Here is a 16949-nt window from a genome sequence, read left to right on the forward strand (position 1 = left end):
TAGATAGATAGATAGATAGATAGATAGATAGATACAGATAGATGATAGATAGATATAGATAGGATGCATATATATATGTTTGCATTAGGAATACACAGGCATACATATATACACATGTATGCCTAAAGAAAGATATATATTATCCTATATCTGTATGTTTACCCTTGTATATGAAACAATCATCTGAAAGCTGCTTAGACACTATAATATGTCTATAGCAGTGTTTAGTTAGGGTTTTGTAGAGAACAGAGCCTGATACTTTATTTCTGAGACACACATCTAGGGTAGGAAAAATGAGGAAGAAGGAAAATGAGAAGAGGACAAATTTAAGGCAGTGTGTTAGCATTCTGGCTACTGTTCATGACAAGCCACAAAGAGCCATAGCAGATCTTTGCAGATGTGTCCGTCTGGCATGTGCGGTAGCTCCAGGGCGGCTATGCAGAGTGGGCAGTGGGGACTCAAAGCGCCCTGCTTCCGCCAACCTCGACTCTCTTATTGGTTGATGTTCATGCCATGGGGAATTAACTCTGCCAGACTTTCAGGTTGTAATGAAGGAACTTCAGTTGCAGTAAAGGAATCAGAAGATATATCAAAGATGTGTGCTGAGTACGAGTAGCGTATCACAAAGTGTGCGGGGGAACAGTGCTCCTCAAACCGGGGGGGACAATTTGTTTTCATTTCCAACTGATGACAAACTGATCTTTTGGTAACACACAGTAAACATGAATTACTTGAAAAAGGAAATTTCTAAAAATACTTACAAAATACACTCATGCACCCCAGAACACATGAGTTTCTCTTGGTGGGGTCCAGAAGGAAGTTTTATGGCCAAATAAATGTAAAAACTACTGTGTGCATACCATATTCTCTCTCTGAGCGTCTCTGAATATCCCAGGCTCTGAGATATTCTGCAGTAAAGAAATCTGGTCCGTTGTTTAAGCCAGAGTTTAGAAGATGTATTTGATCACCCAACACAGTTCTCACAAAACACTCATCAAGTTTTGTGGATTTCAGGCTTATCACACTGATAACTGCAGGTACTGTAAATTCAGTCAGTGAGTTTGATCCACTTACAAGTCAACACTAAGCAAAGTGGAATGTGTCCAATACTTGAGGTGCTGTGGTCATTAGGGTCTAACTAGAGAAATAAGAGACCTATAAATAAGACATTTTACAGGGTAATATAACTAAAACTATAATGAAAATGGCACAGCATATAAGTGCCTTCAAAGATAACCAAAACATTGAAAATGTTATCAAAGAGCATCCCACTTTAACGTACTAGACGCAAACAACTTGATTCTACAGATGTTTAAAGAGTAAAAAACTCCAATACGAGTAAACAATCGCAGAGCACAAAAAAAGTAAGGCTTTCCCATTCTTTTTATGGAGTCATCATATATTAATACCACATTTAATAAGTATATCCCAGTAATATCAAAACCTAAAGACTCATCTGTGAATATGCATACACAAAGACCTAAATAAGTTGTAAAAGTATAATTCAGCAACTTATTAAAAAATGATATACCATGATCAAGTAAAGTTTAAACCTGGAAAGAATGGGAAAATATTAAGAATTCTATTTTTTCATAACTCACTAACTATCCTATTAATATATCAAAGTAAAAGAAAATGTATATCCAGAGATGCTATAAAATTACCTGATAAAATTAAACATCCTTTCTTAATTTTTAAGTAATTCTTCCTAAATACAATTGCGTATGTCCATAACTGTATCTCTATCTACCTTTATAGCTCTAAAGACAAAGGCTAGTGTCAGTCTTAATAGTGAAGTGATGTAAGCAATTCTATCAAAGTCAGAAACTAGATAAAGTCATTTATTACCATTACTTCTGTTTTACATATTTCTGAAAGTATTAGCCAAGGCAGTTAGACAAAATAAAGAAATATGTATATATATGAAAAAATCAAAATTAGTTTTTGCAGGTGACATGACTATGTACAATTAACAATAAAATTATTAAAAGCAATGAAAATTCAATAAGGTCACAATGTAACAAAAATAACAGATTTTTGATAACAGAAGTCTAAAAATAGACTTTCATTAGTAATAATAGATTTCTTATACATATTTTTCTGACTACACATGTTTTTCCCTATGAAACAACATTAATGTTTTGCTTCCTTGCAAACTAACTATTTAGTCCACCATAGTTTGGTTGGATGCTGGCAGAAGACATCAAACCCCTGGATTTTATTACTCACAGCAATTACAGTAGCCAGAGTATTGGCATTTTATTGGGCCAATTTCCTGAGCTCTAGTTCCCACAGGGTAACACCAAAGAGGTTCCAGCTGACACCTCTGCATGCAATGGGTTGCATTAGTGGAGAAGAATCTCAAGTTTAGGGAAACTGAAGCTTTTATATTAGGCATTAAGCATGCCTGCCCTTTGCTCAAGATGAAGACAATATCTCCATATTTTAAGGCTGTTCAATATACAAACATTCTTGGAAGGATAGTCTGGAAAAAAGGCAGAAACACAAATAGAAACATAAAAGACCCTTGGAGAATTGTCTCCTGACCTGTAGAGAAGAACTTACAATGCTATTTGGGGATGTAAGTGAAGATTAGATTACATAAGTTGAAAGATCTATTCTATTCTTGGATAATACCACTAAATATAATGAACAGGCCTAGTACTCCTAAATTAATCTATAAATTTAATGCTATTCCAATTAAAATACTAACAGATAGAGCAACAGGAACTCTCTTGTTGCTTGTGGCAATATGAAATGGTCCAGCCACTTTGGAGGACAGTTTGGTGGCTTCTTAGAAAACCAAACATCATATAGACAATGGAATATTACTCAGCCATAAGAAGAAAACAAATCCTACCATTTGCCACAACATGAGTGGAGCTAGAGGGTATTATGCTCAGTGAAATAAGCCAGGTGGAGAAAGACAAGTATCAAATGATTTCACTCATCTGTGAAGTATAAGAACAGAGAAAAGAACTGAAGGAACAAAACAGCAGCAGAATCACAGAACCCAAGAATGGACTAGCAGTTACCAAAGGGAAAGGGACTGGGGAGGATGAGTGGGAAGGGAGGGATAAGGGGGAAAAAAAGGGGGCATTACTACTAGCAGACATAATGTGGTGGTGGGGGCATGGGGAGGGCTGTACAACACAGAGAAGACAAGTAGTGATTCTATAGCATCTTACTATGCTGATGTACAGTGACTATAATGGGGTATGTGAGGGGGACTTGTTGACGGGGGGAGTCTAGTAAACATAATGTTGCTCATGTAATTATAGATTAATGATACCAAAATTTTTTAAAAATTAAAAAAAAAAACATAATCTAACCATAGGACCCTACAATCTCACCCCTAAATATTTACCCAAGTGAGTTGAGCTATGTCCACACAAAAACCTGCACATGAGTGTTTCTAGTAGCTTTATTCATAATTGCCGATTCCTGGAAGCAACCACGATGTCCTTCAATAGGTGAATGGATAAACTGTGGTACATGGAGGACAATGAAATATTATTTAGCACTAGAAAGAAACAAGCCATCAAGACATGGAGAAAACTTATATGCACACAGCTATGTGAAAGAGCCAGTCTGCCAGGCTACAAACTGCATGATCCCAACTATATGACCTTCTGAAAACAGCAAAACCACAGAGACAATCATATCAGCTGTTTCCAGGGACTCAGCAGGGGGCCAGTGGGAAAGGAATGAGTAAGTGGAGCACAAGGGATTTTTAAGGCAATGAAACTATTCTGTATGAAGAGTCTGTGAGAGAACCTGAGAGAGGGACAGAGTGCAGAGGCAAGCAAGCCTGGCCCTTCCATGCGTCTCACTGAACAGGAAAATAAGAAGGATCTGAGGGGATCTGAGGTTGAAGGGTTGTTTTAAGAGGCATTTCGGGGGTAATGGAAAGACCACTGGTTCAGCAGCCGCCAGAAGATTCGGGAAGGGGACCTGGCAGTGCCCTGATAAAATGAGGACATTTCTTTGCTCGCCTGATTACTTTCTTTGCAAGGGTTCCCAGACGCAGGGCTCCAGGACTCTTATGCTCCAAGTATTTTCAGAGTTTTCCATAAAATATTCTGTTACTTCATCTGTAGGCCTCCTCTCCCTCCCTGGGACATGGAATCCACAGGCAGGGTGGGGACAATTAGAAGGTCACACTCTGGTCTCTCCCTGCCTGCCTCCCTTCTCCCTCAGGATACGTCCTTTCTCAGAAGGCTCCTCATTCCCTACTGCAGACCCTCCCTATGGGCCAAGCCCCTAGATCACAAGGCACGTACCTGTCAGAGCCCTAAACCATTTGTTTCCATTTTGTTGCCAGAAGCTAGAGGCTGTTCTTGCTTTTTCTAAATTCCAGCCTCTCTCAAATCACTAGACCAAGGGAATCCCTGGGAAACACCCAGCACCCCTGCCCCATTTCTACCATTTTCTGGAAGAGAGAGAAGTGAGGAATTGGTAACACCTCCTACAGCCACCTACCTCCCTCAAAACAAGACTCTGAAGCCAGTGGACTTTTTAAAGGTCATTCCCTGAGAAATAGGGACAGAGAACCATTAAAAGCTAGTATCATCCTTTTGTGATGTTGCCAGGCCTCTCAGATGAAGTAGAAAACAATCTAAACATTTTTTATTATCATAACAGGTACAGTTGTTCAAGGACAGAGGCAGAGCCTTGCTGATGGGGAAATGTTCTTTCACAGGCATGGCTTTAGATGGTATTGTCTTCAGGAAAAATCTAATGTTTGTCTTGGGAGGATGTTCTTATTTACCAGGCCAACCAGTAAAGGAATCAGCCGTAACAATTCTTACCACTGGGAAGACTGAAAATGGACAGGACACTGGCACTCACTTCCACCATAGCCTCCCAGGGCACGCTCCTGGGCTGACCCAGCTGGCTGCCCATCTGGCCCGAGGTGATGCAGAGATTGTGGGACTGAGGAAGGAGCCAGGAGTGAGATCTCCGCCTCTGGAATGAAGTGCGCCTTTAGCTAATTGATTATAGGACAACTGCTTCTAAAATCCCACCGTTTACAACAATGTGGGTGAAGCTGGACAACATTATGCACAATGAAATAACCCAGACCCAGAACAAACACTGCATGGTTCCGCTTACGTGAGGGATCTCAAAGAGTCAGACTCACAAGAGCAGAGAGGAGAATGGTGGTCGGCAGAGGATGGGGAGGCAGAAACGAGGAGTTGTTCCACGGGCATAAAGTTTCAGTTAAGCGAGATGAATAAGTTCTAGAGATTTCTGTACAACAGTGTATCTACAGTTAACACTATGGTATTGCACACTTAAAAATTTAGGAGGGTAGATCTCCTGTTAAATATTCTTATCACAATAAAAAAAATTGTGATTGGAGGCCAAAACACATTTGATGAATGAATATAAATAAATATATGTTAAATGTATTTAAATAAATAATATAAAATTATATATGTTAAATATATTTAAACATATATCTACCTATCTATATATTTTTGAAGTCCCATGTATATCAATGGCTTCTAATGCTGAGTTCAATAACAGATCACAGCACCAGGATCTATAAGGAGCCCAGATGAAATACCCATATTTGTTTTTTAATCTCAGTATGGGCCACAAAGAAAAATAAGGCCTGATAAAAGTACTTGAATTTCTCCTACATCACCCAGAACAGTCCTCTGAATATAATAGATGTGCAATAAATATTTGCTGTGGGTCTCATTAAATAGTTTTCACAACCACTGAACATTAATTTATCTTGGCTTATACTTATGGCCTATTTCCCCAGTCAGAAGTCCTGGATAAAATCTCTTTGAAAATGTAAACATCGTTGAGGTTTCACCCCATAGCCTCCAACTCCCTGAGGTCAATTGTGTCAGGACTTCATCTTCTGCCCAAGCACGAATGAGCTCTTAGATCAGACTGTGTGCTCCTTTTCCGGATGACTCGCTGAACTGTGACTGGGACAACCATCGTGGCAGTTATCCTGTCCTATGGGAGGAGTGCAGGGGAAAGCTGTGAGCAGCTTTTGTGAGTTGACAGATGCTGTAACTTCCCTCTCGGTGCAGCAGTCGTGTTGAGCTGTATGTTTTTGCAAAGTCACACTCCCTTGCAAACAGACTGTTCGTTTTGGTTTGTGCCTCCAGGAGACTGGTGGCATCATGGCCTGGCAGGAAGGGAGAGGCACAGTCCGCTGGGATGGGAGCCAGCCCCTAGCGATGCAGGGCCCGGGGCAAACCACAGTGAATCACTTTTGTGCACAGGTAAAGTCTGCTTTAGGAGACAGAACCCCAGTGCCCGCAGATGAGTGGACAAGATAGCTGGAGACTGTGGCTCAAGGCATGCAAAGCAGAGACTACCTGTGAGCTGCCTGAGCCAGTTCAGCCACACACAACCCCTCGGTCCTCTTTGATAATTCAGAGCTACCAAGGAATTGTAAAGAGGGTGAAAATTAGCTAATCCCCCATAACCCAGCTGCCTGATTAAAATAAAAATAAGTCTCAAACCAAATACATACAGGAAATTATTAAACAAACAATCAGGAGCAAATGAACAGAGAACAGTTCATAGAACTTTTTCAGTAGAACTCAATAAACTCCCAGCTCTCTGCTCTTCTAGTTCTCCAAACAGTCTGCCAGGGAGGCACAGCACTCCAAGCAAAGGATTCTGCCACCCTGAGAGTCAGGATCAGGGAACCAGAAAGCTGCCCAAAACCAACAGCTGGACACAGGACCACACAGGGGTCAATCCCACCTGCCACTCCCCAAGGGAGCATCAGCAGAGCTCAGGGATTTGTCAGACTCTGTTCGGTGTGTGCCCATCTTTTTCCACAGGTGGTTAGTCCGATTTAGGAAAGAATCCAGGTCTCATTCACATTCTCTTGCCCTGCTGTAGTGTCCACAAAGGTGGCCACCAACCTTTCCTGCCAGCCCATGAAGAGAAGCCTATTTCCCATGCCCTTGAGGCTGGGCGGGTCTTGTAGTGGAATTACCCTGTGCTAATCCTACCCCCAGACCTTCTGAAGACGGGCAGCTCCCACTTTCAACCTCTGGGCAGCCAGCCGCCACGTAAAGGAGAATGACTTCCCTGCTGGAGACAGAGGCTGTGCAGAGAGAGCAGAGCCTTGGGGGATGAAAGAGAGAGGCCTGGCAGCTACCGCCCAAGCCAATCCCACAGGAGCAGAGACCAGCCATCTCTGCCAAGCCCTGCCCAAATTGCACAATCAGGAGCAAACAAAGAGTAAATTCCTAGCTACTGAGTTTTTGGAGTGGTTAATTACATAGCAACAGATAACAGAACATACTCCCATCCACCTGCCCCAGCACAATGCCAGTCACATACACAGTAATAGTGCAAAGGGAGGCTGACCTCAGATATTTCCTCCTCCAGAGAGCCTCTTTTCATCCCTCCAGAATTCAGTGTTAATATACCACGCACTGCGCTGTCACGGCTCTTACCACACTGCATGAGAATGACTGAGATGTACGTACGATGTTCCTGTATCTCCCTGGGCTTTTCTTGGCTCAAGGACAGGAAGTGAGTTATATTCATATTTGTATCCCTCATACCTTAAACGTTTATTGAAGTAATAACTGAATAAATAAGTGGAAAGAGATACAGAACAGAGTATACAGATACAGACACCCCCCTACAGAACAATCTCACAAACCTTTAACTTTGCAAACCAACTACACAATAATAAACAATCAACATCCATGGGTGGGCCGAGCCAATGGGGTCATTCTCCATTCCTCAGGAATCTGGAGCTCCTAATCAAGGAAGACTTGAGCTTCTGTCTCCTGTCTCAGCTTCCCTGCAGGGAGGCTGCTAACAAGCTGGGAAATGGCCTGGATGCAGCTGTCAAGGAAGGAGTGACCTGGGGAGCATGGGTCACACAAACATTGGGTAGTCAGCCCCTGGAGCTTGCAGGCCAGGCTGGACCCTAGCAGGCAGAGGCAATAAGGGGGTCACAGCCCTGAACGGTGGATCACCACTGTTTAGTGGCCCAGTTGGTGTCACTAAAACATACCTCCCTAGGGGGACTGCAAGTCTGAAAGATGCCCAGCTCACTTCCTGGTGTGTGCCAGCCCCTGGGGGAATGACATTTTCTCTGAATCACACATGCGCGCACACACACACACACACCACTATCTCTGGTCACCTTTACACGTGCAGACAGCCTCACTCTCTCAGCCCCAACAGTGAAGAGCAGTGATCTCAACCCTCAGGCATCCCTGTGGCGACAGCCATGGTTCCCCACGTCAGTCCCAGGAGCAGAGACAAATGTTCCAATGCAGTGCAGGCATCCAGGGCTTTGTAACTAGCTGGATGCTGCCGAATCTTTCACCTTTCATTATTCTGTGTGATATAAACTGTGACAGAGGGTTTTTGTTTGTTTCACCATGACTTGGGCAATTAAGAATCTGATGCTGTCACTCTGATGTTCTGATACCCAACTGCCCCACAGCAAAAGAGAAGGATATTGAATCTACTCCAGACTTTCTGAAACAATTCATTGTTGAGAGCATCAGAAGTGGAATTTGACATGTTGAAATAATCATCTCTACGTAGTTCTTAAGATATTGTGGTGGTGGTGTACCGTGTCAACCAAGTCAGGACTGTGTGTCTCAGAAGCCCCTTCCTGAATGGTTCCGGGTCAGGCTGGCCTCAAGGGAAATTGGCAGGAAGTTTGGAAGGTGGGAGACAAGCAGCAGCGGTTACGCTAGGAAGGTTGGATGTAAGACCTCAAGTGGTGGCTCATGGGCTGACTCATCTCGTCAGCATGGGGCAGTAATGGGGCCACAGACCTCCGAGTCCCGCTGGGTCTCCCCCTTCAGCTTCTTCTTTGGGTCCTTGGCAGGCATGTCTCCAGTTCCATGGAAAGGGCACCAGCTCCTTCCCATGCTACTGGAGTTCAATGTGAGGGAGACAAATGTTGGTTCTATTTTGTCCTGGTGGGTTCCAGTTTGTTTCTATGGGTTCCTGTTAGTCCTCACTTACCCCTATTTCCCACCCAGCTTTTCTCCTCCCTGCCTGCCCTGCTGACCTCCAACTTAGAGCCCATCACCAGAGGCAGAACCTTCCATAGATGTCTTCACCTAGTAGAGGAACTTCACCTGTTCCTATAATAAATCTCTTATTCCATATCAGTCTTCGTGGTTCTGCTTACTTGAGGGAACCAAGCCATTGACACATTTGTCAGATTTTTTTTTCTGCCTCCAAAAATGTGGTTCTGTGGATGCATGCATAAATGAAAAGTGGTACATACATAGCGTGGAATGCTAGTCAGCCCTTCAAGGGAAGGAAATCCTGATATAAGCAACGACATGAATGACCCTTGAGGACATGATGCTGAGCAAAATAAGCCTTCACAAAGAAACAAATAACTGTATGATTCTACTTATATGAGGTACTGAGACTGCCAAACTCGCAGAGACAGAAAGTAGAATGGTGGTTTCCAGGGGCTGGGGTCAGGGGACTGGGGACTTACAGTTTAACGTTAATGGGTACAGAAGCTCCGTCTGGGAAGATGAAAGCCTTCTGGTGGTGGAGGTGGTGGCGATGGTTGGAGTCCCCACAGTGTAACTTTGTTGAATGTCACTGAACTGTATGTTTTATAATGGTTAAAAATTTCATGAATTTTTATATCATGTATATTTCATCCCCTTCCCCCCCAAAATATGGCATTTAATCGATCATTTCATGAATTAGAAAATCTTTCTCTCTTTTTGTTTCCCTCCACCCTCCTCTCCACTCTCTCTCTGTGGCTTTCCTAGACCTCATCTCAAATTCTCCATTAACTTTGAACATTTGGCACAAATGTGTCACCTAGAATACCAGATATAGGTCAAAGATGTTACTATTTTTAAATGCAGAGAAAGAAAAGGTTACTATCTCCAGCGTCTGCAAGGTAGCAGCCCGGTGACAAGCTGCAAAGCACCCGCTCCACAGCAGACGGGCCCCTGAGTTCCGTCTACATGTTGGCGCATGTGTATATTGCTCCTGCCAAATGTACCTGCTGGTGGAAAACGCTAATTATTTGAGTAAGTGTTTCAGAATATCTCCGGAGGAAGAAAAAAAAAAAAGAGGTCAAGAAATTAAAAGAGAAAACCGCTGGTTCCCTTCTTTCTGCTCAGACTTGCCACCCCTGTTTAGGTTATCAGGTCTAACTCTGAGCCTCCACCTCTGCCCTCAAAATTGGAGGCTCTGGTACCTTCCTTTGCTCATAGTCTCTCTCCTGAGCCTCTCACCTGACCCACTAAATAGTCCAGTTCCAATGTTTCTGACTTCAGATGCTAAGTCTCCTTGTCCGGCCTCACCACTGGATAATAACACTTGGCATCACATATGCCTTTAGCACAGCTCTGGTTTAGTTTGAGTTTTGCCTCTTTAATCACAATGTGGTTCCCCCCAGCACTGGGCCGCCATGAACAATTTGCGCTTCTGCCAAGAGACTCTTGAGCAGTGTCCCAGTGGATTCCTCCAACTCTGAAGACACCTCACTTCCTTTGTTTCCATGGTCACGGGTCATGTCGCCAGGTAACCAGACCATCAGCCTGGCCTATCTTAGGTACATACTACGTGGGCATGAAAGCATGACGGTCAGTATGTGAACAGGTTTCTGTCGGTTATGCCACCTGGCAGTGGCTGCAATAGGTAATGTGTCTGGATGGATCTCGGTAAAGTACACAGATCACCACGCAATCCTGAAATCAGATGTTTGAAAGCTAAAGAACAAAAAGAAAATGACCTTATGCTAGAAGGAGTGAGAAGAACATCTAGAAGTAAAAAAAAAAAAAAAAATGTAATTAATATTTGGAGACAAGTAGATTTCTTCAACCACAAAAAAGAGAGGAAAAGGAGTTTGGGGGAAATAGGCAAAAAGAGTCCAGTCCAGATGAAAACTGAGCTCAGGGCCGAGCAGACTGATCCAATTTAACTCAGGGAGGCAGAACAGTAGGGTAGATATGAGCGTGGACCTGGCAACTGGATGCTTCTGGTTGCCAATCCCAGCTCTGCTGTTCACGGCGCAGGTAAGCCACTTAGCCTCACTAAGCCTGCTTGCTCACCTATGGTCACAAAACCTACCTCATGAGTTTAGGAGAATTAAAAGAGACAATATTTGCAAGCAGTTCATCACAATGCCTGGCACAGAGTAAATTCTCAGTTAAGAACACTGCTAATTATAAACTAGTTCCGAGTGAAAAATCACAGATCTGATGACACAGATACTAGAATTTTGTCATGCAGTGGACCGAAGTTTTATCATGGAAAAATAGATGCAAGCGCTGTCTTTGAATGTGTGATAGGCTGTCATGTAGAAAGTGGGTTTAAAAGTGTTTAGTATTCCCCCAATTTGAGACCAAAGATGAAAGCTACAGGGAGACAAATGGTAGCTCAGGCTAAAGACTTTCTTTCTGAAAGGGCTGCCTGAGTAAGCAGTGCGTCCCCTGGGACCAGAGTTGCCCCGGGAAGAGGGGAATGGCATTTGGCAGGACTGTGGTCGCAGCATCAGGCCGGGCCCGGCTGCTTGAAGGTCCCTTGCAGCATTAGACTTCTCGTTCTGCTTTGCTCCATTGCTTACTGTAAACATTATCAAATATTTATTGATCATTTTTTGAGCATCACAGAAGGATATGGGGAGAGGAAAGAAGCAGCAGAGATAAAATTCCTGTCTTTGAAATACTTCCAAGACCTGCAGGCAAATAAGATACACAATTCAACCAAACCCAATATAAATATTTATTAAAGCTGACTTTGTGATAAGCCTAGGCTTGTCAGTAGAAATTCAAAAAGGAACTGGACAGCCCCAAGGATCCTGGAGATGCATACATTAGAACAGGTGGTATAAAACAAAGAGAGGGTTGATTTAGACCATCTTGGTATAAAAGCTGAGTTTTTTATGTAAGTTCTACATGAATTTAGAGGAAGGAGAACTTCTATATTTTGAACAGGAGCATACTTGTGTATAAACAGTAATGTCTTCGTAAATACTTTATGCACACAACTCTCCTGCCCCATGTCAAGAACATGTGTTATATTCTGATCTGAGAATTTGCTACAAGCAGGATTATAGAGGATGGGAGAAACAGGTACCAGCCAGACATCAACAAGGAGAAGGAAAGACAGGTCCTTCTGAAGGGGGAGGGACTTTGAGAAAACAGGAAGAGAGTAACTCATCGCCTGCCGGGCATAATGGTGAGTGAAACAGTATCACTGGCTAACTTCCCATGTTTTAAATTTGGTTGCTTTGTTGTTAAGTAGGTAGTTTAAAAATTAATCAATCCTTTAGTAAGTTCCCAGCACATCCAATTTGCCTCAGTCACATCAAACTCTCTCTTTGCAAGAATCTGTCTTCCTTAGAGAAAAGAAGAAATAAATGGGGAGGGAGGTACTATATTTTGAGCCCTGACATCAGACACTTTACATACTTTATCCTATTTCCTCCTGAAAGCATTATGTGAGTACCATTATCAAGTCCCCTTAATCAAGGAAGAGACTGACATGAAGTGGTGTAAGTAATTTGCCAGGGTGACACAGTGAAGAGGAAAGAATTCATATTTAAATCTGTCTGACTCCAAAGCACGTGGTTTTGAACTCCCCTGTTTTTCCATTATGCTGACGCAGATGCTGATGAGGATAACGGTGGCGATGGGGATAATGATGGGGGTGAAGATGAGGGTATTTATTGATTGCAATAAGCCAATTGACTCAAACTGTGGAATCATCATGTTCTCGCGGTACTATACAGGAGCAAGACAATGCTAAGACCCAACACAAGAGGGACCTGTCGCACCAGAATACAGGAACCTACAGGCAGGCGGCTTTGCAAGACAGCCTGCCCCCTCCTGAATCCTAGGAGAGAAGCAGTCCTGGAAACAAGAGTTGCTGCCTCCAGGGCAGCTAGTTCAATATTGCGTTTTTATCCTTACCTGATTTAAAATGTATCCTTTGTTGAAATTTAAATGAGTCTGTTAACAAGACATCATAGATGGAGTTTATGCATTGCCTTCAACAAAACCGCATTTGGCTTACTCAGACATGATTTTATTTATTACTACTTTACTTTATTCAGATGTATTCCTTATTTAGATTTAATAGAGAAAGTTCATTTCAGGAAAAAGAATATTTTTAAGAAACCATCCAAGACACCTGTTTTGAATGGGAACAAGGAATATTCTCTAGTTTAAACCCAATACAAACCCAACATCCTCCTAACAGCGAAGGTAGTCAAATAAGGTCACTCTCTCTGCTCCTAGCTGAGCTGTGCTTCTTAGAGTGGGGGAGAGAGGAGAATAAAAGAAACCCAGAGAAGACCGGGGAAAATAGAATGAGAAACAGATGGTGTCTGATTTCTACACCGGAAACTTTTTTTTCTCTGGTTGTTTACCGTTTGTAATCTGAACCAAAAACAGAAGGCAGATACGACTGCCTTCAAGTGACACCTCACCAAACTGTTGGCTGGAAATCACATCAGCAATTCCCTCTAGCTTGGAGCAGAGGGAGGGGGGCTCTGGGGTCTCCCACCCCCCACCCCACAAGTGTTCCTGGCCGCAGGGTCCTGATGGCCGTGTTGCCTTCCAATTTAGGGCTTGGTTCGAGCTGACCGGGAAACTCTGATGCTAGGCACCTGGCCTTGCTTTGGACTCTGTGTGTGGTTTTCATGCTCAGCCGGATCCATAACGATGAGTGCAGAGGCCACGGGTCCTAAATGCAGTGAGATGCAGTGTGTCTTCTGGTTCTAAAGAGAATTCATCTCTTCCAGATTCCAGTTTCACCCTTCCAGCCTGCCACCATTCTGGCTTCTCAAATGCAACATGTCTAGAATTATTTTCTCAAACCCCTTTCCTCCTGTCCCCAAGTAAGTTTCTCTTCTTGAGTATCTGATTCTGAGATGGCGTTTTCTTAGTGCTCCACACTCAAACATTTCATTCACTTCCCACATCTAAGTCACTTCCAATCCTCTGGAAGGGGTAGATTAACCTCCAAAATACCTCTTGGATATAATTTTTCATTTTTAACTGCACTGACAATGCCCTATTCAAAAAATGTTCTCACGTGGTGTCTTCCCTGAGGGTTTCAGCCCTGGGCAAGTTCACTTATGGATTCAGTGTGACCAAGAAATGACAACAGAACATTTTGGGGATAAAAGGGCTTATATACCTGGCTTTGTTCTCCTGGCCGAAGGCCGAGCACTGGAATCACGTCAGCATCCAGCAGCCTACAGGTCCTTAATCCACCTCCGTCTCTGCCTCCACCCAGAGCCCTGAGCAGGGCTCTTCATGTAGGGACTCAGTCAGTAATAGCTCATTGCCCACAGGTATGCAAGCAGTAGCCTAGCAGCAGGCCAGTTACGTCATCAATTAGGTTAGGGTCAGGTGACGATCCTGGCCGTAGGAAAGTTCATTCTCCTCATGCCTGGATTTTTGTGACATCACAGTTAGTCTTTCTATATCCCTGAAAGCAGTGTTGAATCTCTTATCAGGACTCTTATGATCTGAAAAGCCTTCAGTGTTCCCCATCACTTACTGAGTTAAATCCAGATTCCTGGGCCTGGTATGTGGGGCCCTTGAAACTCCAGCCTCCTTGGCTGGCTTGCCCCTCACTATCCACCTGCCCCATCCTATAAGGAAACAGTCGAAGGCGGCTACTCCCTGCCCCCTTGCTTTCTCCTACCACTCCTGACCTTCAGTGGACCTGTCCCTCCCCTCCCGCTGCCCCATCACTGCTGACCAATTCTTCAACACAGCCCCAAATAGCTTCCCCAGGGGACCTTTCATTGTGCCCAGCTGAACTGAATCACTGCCCCTAAAACCCAACTAACATCTGATTCTACCTCTTACCACCACAATGTTAATATTCAATCTTCTTTTTTTTTTTTCATTTTTATGTCATCCCTCTTTCTAGACTGTGAGATTCTTAAAAGGAAGCTTTGGCCTTTCCCATGTTCTCCCTACCAGGTCTGGCACGGAGCTGTCTGTGGTTGCCTTCAACAGACGTTTGCTGATCTTTCTCTCTCCAAGCTCAATTCCTTAAAACCCTTCCTTGGTTTCCCATGGCCTTCGGGGCCCAGTCTAAAGTCCTCGACAGGGCCTAGGAGGCCGTAGCGTGACCGGGCCCTGCCCACCTCCAGCTTCATCTCTCACCACCCACTGCTCCTTCTTCCTTCAGTCCCTGAACTCCAGGTCCCTGTTGGCCTCCTGCATCTACACCTTCCATCCCACTTGCTGGAAACGCTCTCTCCTAAACCCTCTCATCTCTTTGCTTAGCCATCACTCCCTTTGGGAGTCTTCCCTGAGCTCCTAAATCTGGCCCAGGTGTCCTTCCTATGGGTGCCCGTGAGACCCGGAACTTCACAGTCATAGTACAGATCTCTCTGCACTGCAGGTGCCTGTTTGCCTGTCTGCCTTCAGGAGTATCAGCACACATCTGGAAGGCAGGGCCATGGTTTCATGCATCGTTGTGTTGAGTTGGAGCACAGTTTATGTGTGTTGCTGGTGGTGATGTAGGTGGGAGAAGTTGTAGTGTTTGCATGACATGAAGCTGCACAGGAAAACAGTGGCCACAGAGAAGAGGGCCTCGTTAAGGAATTTGACAGCATCCTGAAGGCAGTGGAGAATGCTTTGCAAGGGTCTTTAGCTGGAAAAAAGGCACAAGTCTATTTCCCAATTGGATTTTAGAAAGACCACTTTATCCACAGTGTAGATGATGGATGATAGCCAAGACTAACTCCTTCCCTCCCCTCCTTTAACAGTCCCACGAGACTTGCCTCCTGTGGGGGCATTCCACATTCTATATCTCTCCTGACTCCTGACCCCTTACCAAAACTGACTGGCCCTAGGTCCTTCGGGTCTTGTTCTGTGGCAGCAAAACATAACTAATCTACTAATGTGCTCATAGGAGCCAAGGATTAGTCCTTCTAGATGAGGAAGCATGGTGCAAATGGCATGGTCTGGAGTCAGGACCCCTCAAGTTAATTTTTGTTTCAGTATAGCAAGCCGTGGGACCTTCGATGAGAGGCTTCTGGCTCTATCCTTTATACAAGGTGGCTGTGAGGGTCAAAATCAAAATGACTGGGTTTTGGAGAGGAGAGAGATTTTTTTCCAGCAAGGAGAGAAGGGGCATTAGGCAGGTTTCATGGCCTAAGTAGCATGTGAGCTGGGCAAAAACCTAGAGAGGAGACGGGGTGTTTAGAAGGTTTATCCTAGGGAACAGAAAAAAATGTTTAAATATTATCTCAAGCATAGGTTTGAAGATTACTGTAGACTAAATATTCATGTCCCTCAAAATTCAAATGTTGAAACCTAATCCCCAGTGTGATGGCTTTTGGGGGTAGGGTCTTTGGGAGGTGATTAGATCATAAGGATGGACCCTCCCCATGAATGAATCAGTGCCTTATAACAGAGACCCCAGAGGGCTCCCGTGCCCCTTCTGTCATGTGAGGACAGCAAGAAAACAGCCTGTCTATGAACAAAGAAGTGGGCCCTCATTGGACAGTGGATATTCTGGCACTTCCTCGCATCCAGAACTGTGAGAAATGAATTTCTGTTACTTATAATCCACCCAGTCTCTGGTATTTCATTATAGTAGCCAAATGGGCTAATACAGTTATGCAGGCAAGTGAGAGCTGGTCCCAAAGAACTTGTCTTAAAGATCCGGGTGTCCTCCGGACAGGGCTCAAGTAATACTAATTTTTACTGTTCTGGTTCCCTTTTTCTGATCCTCTCAGAAGCCCACCTTGTACTAAAGCACTATTTTCTTCAAGTCCATTCCTAATTCAATTGATAACGTAACAGCCCTTTTAACATTAATAATGCTCTAGGCTCTTGCTTGGATTTGGGTGTTTTGCTTAAGTACAGGTGTAAAAAACCTATTTTAAGTGGACTAATTTGTGAATAGTTGAGCTCATATTTGTTCTATTGGATTTGAAGTCACATGGTGACATTTTCCAATTCTGTCTT

Source organism: Manis pentadactyla, chromosome 13 (assembly GCF_030020395.1).
Source record: "Manis pentadactyla isolate mManPen7 chromosome 13, mManPen7.hap1, whole genome shotgun sequence".
Lineage (NCBI taxonomy): Eukaryota > Metazoa > Chordata > Mammalia > Pholidota > Manidae > Manis > Manis pentadactyla.